This window comes from Piliocolobus tephrosceles, chromosome 9 (genome assembly GCF_002776525.5).
Source record: "Piliocolobus tephrosceles isolate RC106 chromosome 9, ASM277652v3, whole genome shotgun sequence".
Taxonomy (NCBI): domain Eukaryota; kingdom Metazoa; phylum Chordata; class Mammalia; order Primates; family Cercopithecidae; genus Piliocolobus; species Piliocolobus tephrosceles.
In genome coordinates, this window is record NC_045442.1 from 61,405,849 (window position 1) to 61,411,362 (window position 5,514).

Here is a 5,514-nt window from a genome sequence, read left to right on the forward strand (position 1 = left end):
GATCTAATTAACTTTAAAAATCATCAGTGATGTTATATTTTTAAATATATTTATGGAGCATTATCTTAAACCTAGAGATTTTTGTTTCTTTGATGTTACATCCACTGCAGTTATCATTTTTGATATTTAGATTGTCTCATTTTTCCCCAGTGAGAGTCTTTTCAAATTGTTTCCTATTCCTATAGATATGACATCATTATTTCTTAAGTCTTCTGGCCTTCAAGCCAAATAAAATATTCCAGGCTCATCTTGGAAATGTCTTGCTCAAAATAACAACAACAAAAATCAGCTCATTCTCTAAGGAGTACTAGCATTTTTTAGTGGGAATTAATATTTGAAGACCAGGTATTTAAAGATGCTAGGGCTGCTAAATGTTACTAGGTTGTTACTGCCATCATATTCATCTAAAGAGATAGAAACTATGCACATTTTTTGGAAAAATTAATTTTATTTTTATACTGATATTTTAAGTTCATGATTTAAGGTTGTCAAGTTTTTAATTGTTATTTTTGGTTCATTATCGATATACTTTTTTTTTTTTTGAGTCAAACTCTTTCTTTGTCATCTAGGCTGGAATGTGGTGGTACATTCATAGCTTACTGCAAGCTCAGACTCCTGGGCTCAAGCAATGCCCTTATCTCAGCTTCCCAACTAGCTAGAACTATGGGTGTGCACCAACATGCCTGACTAATTTATTGATGTATTTATTTATAGAAATGGAGTCTTGTTGTGTTGTTCTAGCTGTTCTCAAACTCCTGGCTTCAAGCAATCCTCGTATTTTTACCTCCCAAAGATTTGGGATTACAGGAATGAGTCACCGTGCCTGGCCTCATTATTTACATATGTTTATCTTATGCTAAAATCTTTATATATATGTACATACACACATATAAGAGTTACATAAATAGATATTGAACATCAATATTAAAAATAAGATTTATAAATGCAGTAATATAGATTTAGATTTCAGTGTTATCATTATTTGCATAAAGATACATACTACTATATATGGACAAGCAAAAGGCTGTTTCACAGTTATTTTATAGTTATTCTCGGTATGACCATACCACCAAGTTGATAAAGAGTTATGCTTAAATTGTTAATTTATTTTCTTAATTTCAATAACTGCCTTTTTAAATGTTAAATTTAGGCTTTAATTTTGTAAAATATTTGCATGGTTTAGTGTAATCTAGCCTTTAGCTCTACCCTATTGACACTATTCTTTCTTTTTGCTAAGGTAGCAATTACTATTAGATTTATGTTATTAATATATTTTTAAAAATACAAATAGAAAAATACATATACTTCCTATATTCCTACATAAATACTAGCATTCATATTTGCTTTTCTGTGTCTTTCTTTTCTTAAGAATATATACAAAATAATACCTAGATATTATTTCTTTTTATAGTTGCTCAGTGCTTCATTTGGATGCAACCAAATGCAACCTGGTTTTCAACCAGTACTTATTGAAAGATATTTAAGGGACATTCTGTCTTTGCCTATTATTAGTATAATGTAGTGAATAGCTTTATGCCAAATCAGCTTTTTTTTATTTTTGGCAATGTATTTTTGAGATAAATATCAGTTTGTTACTTTTATTTTGGTTTTGCTTATTTTTGTCATGTCAAACATTTTTTCATGTAGCCAAATTCATAAATCTTTTATCTTTTTTTGGTGGGGGAGAGTTAAGTCATAGTAAACAATTTTCCCCTTTCCCTGGTTATAGAGGATCTACCCATGGTTTATTCTATGACTTGTATAACTTTAATTTTTCCATTTAGAATTTTAACCTGTTTAAAACATATTCTGTTTTACATTGTAAAGAATGAATCCAATCTTATACCTTCCCGTATAGCTATCCAGTTGTTCCTATACCACTTATTACAACACATTTTCTTCGCTTATTTCAGATGCCACCTAAGCTGTCCCAGCAATAGCATGTGTTGTTTCTCCATTTATGAAGGTAGTTTGCCTATAGACATAACTTGGCTAATTTCTACTACTACAAATTGAGGAGACTCTTATGGCACTAACTGGCCAAGAGAGATTGCTACTCTTGCACTCTTGCCTCATTGGACATATAGTCACTTTGGCTTTCTGTGATACTTCTCCCATGGCCAGAAGAGGTCAGATGATGCAACAGGGAAAGTCAGGGGAATTTTGCCAGTGGAAAATTGAAAATAAGAGGAACCGTCCACAAATTATTTCCTTTATCTTCTCCCAGATAGAATATTCTCAAAAGAAGTATTTTTTTATTTTGTTTTTGTTTGTGTGTGTGTGTGTGTGTGTGTGTGTGTGTGTGTGTTTTCCTGAAATGACAGGGTCTCACTCTGTCATATAGGCTGGAGTCCAGCGCACAATCATGGCTTACTGCAGCCTCAAACTTCTGAACTCAAGCAATGCTCCCATCTCAGACTCTCAGGTAGCTGGGACTACAGGCATGCCCCACCACATCTGACTAATTATCTTATTTAAAAAAATATTTTGTAGAGATAAGGGTCTCTTTGTATTGCCCACACTGCTCTCAAACTCCTGGCCTCAAACAATCCACCTGCTTAGGCCTTCCAAAATATTGGGACTACATGTATGACCCACCGCACCCAGTCAAAAGCAGTATTTCATTTGGTTTCTCTAAAGTGTTAAAGCAAACTAAATATAACATGAGAAGGACTCCATATTTCTATATTTGACTCCTGTGGATGAACCATAACGTAGCTTAATAAGCAGACAAGATTGAAAACCTAACTTAAGAGTATGTACCTGTAACAATAGCTGAATGTTGGTCAATCCCAGTGGCCATAGTTTAACCACTCATAGACTGCAGAGGGTTCCAACTGTGTTCAAATAAGGCAAACGCCAACCTGTAACCAATCCAGCTGTTTCTGTACCTCACTTCCGATGTTGTATGTCACTTTACTTTTTTTGTCTATAAATTTGTTCTGACCGTGAAGCACACCTGGAGTATCTCTGAATCTGCTGTGATTCTAGAGACTGCCCAATTCATTAATTGTTTCTTTTGGCTCAATTAAACTGCATCAAATTTAATTTGTCTGAAGTTTTCTTTTAACAAAAGAAATACCATGAGACTGAGCAATCAAGTCAAAGCTGTGGTATCTGAGTAACATACTCCCTCAAACCACCTCTCCTTTATTTCCTGCTTCACTTTCCCTTTCCTTCACTTCCCTCTTAAGTCTACATTCTTAACTATAAGCTTAGTGTATTTAGTTATAATCCTTAATATAAGCTAAGTATAGTTAGCTATAATCCTTCCACTAAAGAGTATAGCTAACTATACTTAGCTTATAGTTAAGCTATAATTATAAGTATAGCTTAACTATACTTAACTATTATAGTTAGAAAGAAATCCTTAACTATAAACTTTTGCCTCAGACGGTTTACTTATGAATCTAGCCAGAGAAATATCTGTCTATTCATATAGAAATCACCAACTGTTTAAATGATAAATGTACTTAAAATAGACGTAAAACAAACATATAAAATTATTCATTATAAAAAGGAATAATAATAATTATTATTTAATATTGACAAAGAAGGCCTTAATGCTGGACTCAGCTTGGTGGAACTTTAGATAGTCTTTTCCACGACTCTAGACCCCTGACTTCAATTTTCTTACAGCATTTGCTTCAGAAAACTTATAATTAAAATTCTATCTCTGCCCCTTTGAAATGGAAATCTTTTTAGAAGATTCTTACCAGTTTGCAAGTCAGGAATGTCTTTCCCAAGTGTCTGGGAGTCATTCCTTTAAAATGTAATCATCAAGGAAGACAGTGCTCATATCCTCCAGTCTCTCTGTGAGGGCAGAAGCCTCACTTCCATGGATGCCCTACACCAGGTTGTAAAACCACCTCCTGTGATGAAGATAGGAGAAAGTCCAATCATCCTTTGGGTGAAGGCCAATTAGCAAACACAGTTGGCCTATATTCCCCTAACTCCAGTTCTTAGAAATTCTACAATCCTTTCTTTCATCAAAGTTGTGCTCTGACTGAGTTCTGCTCTCACTACCTTATTGCAGCCTCCTTAAGTAAATGCTTCCATGCTTGTTTAACTTTGGTAAAATTTTGCTTTGACAATAACCAAGAAGAGTATCTCCAACCAATATCAGATATTCTGTGTGTATACTCTTCAAAATGATATATAATCAACATCTCCCTCCAGTAGACAAAAATATAGCTTATATTAAGATTACTCTAAATGTATAAGTCAATTTGGGTATAATTTTTTTTATTTTGAAACTTTCAGTCCAAACATAGTCATTTTGTACATTTCTTATTAAATTTTTATGTAAGTATTTTGCATAGGTATTGCTTTACATGTGAAAGCTATGAATTTCATGATGGCATATTTTTATTTTGCTACTTTACTAAAATGGCACTTTGCCAATGATTATTTTAGATTTTGCAGATATAGCTATATTATACATATATATATACATATATATATATATATTTTTCAATCTCACCTTTCTCTGCATAGACACTGCTTTTTCTTTGTATTAGCCAGAGGATGATATGATTAGCTAAGGGACAAAATTAACCCCAAACATTAGAAAAAAAGGGTCTAAATTTACCTAAAATATCTTAAGCACAGTACTACTGTTTAACAAACATGGTGCTATACAGTCAATAAAACAGCCTTATACTACTGATATTTTACCCTCATTAAAATTTTATTTTATTTATTTTTAAAAATTTAAAATTTTTATTTATTTTTATTTAAACTTTTTTTTGTTTGTTTGTTTGGTTGGTTTTTTTTTTTTTTTTTTTTTGCTGTTTTTTAGGGACAAGGTCCTTCTCTGTTGCCCAGGCTGGAGCGCAGTGATGCAATCATAGCTCATTGCAGCCTCAAACTCCTGGGCTCAAGCAATCCTTTCACCTCAGCCCTCTGAGTAGCTGGGACTACAGGTGTGCACCACTACACCTGGCTAATTTTTATATATTTAAATTATTTGTAGAGATGCAGTTCTACCCTGTTGCCCAGACTGGTCTCAAACTCAGGCCTCAAGTGATCCTCCCACCTGGGCCTCCCAAAGTTCTGGGATTATAGGCAGGATCCACCATGCCCAGCTTTACCCTCATATGCACATGAGGAAACTAAACTTAAACAGATAACCTAAAACATTTGTGGTCATACATCCATCCATTGTTTGCAACCGAAATTTACATCTAAATCCATTTGATTTCAACTTTATTTTTGCTTCCATCATAGTGCACTATGTTGTTTTCATAGATGTCTGACTTAGATACTGAAATGTATATATTGTAAAGTTATTTGACTTTTTGGTCACAAGAAGGCCTTCAAATCCAGAGGACACTAGGATCTAGAAATAACTAATTACAGGCATACTGCCTAACAACCAGTTGAGACTACGGGTGGGAAAGAAGGAGGTGTGCTCTGCATCATACACATGTAGGTCTGATCCCTTTAGTTTGACTCTATTGCGTTTACAATCATAAGCCTATTATAAGGAATCATGACCCCCAAACCTCGAGA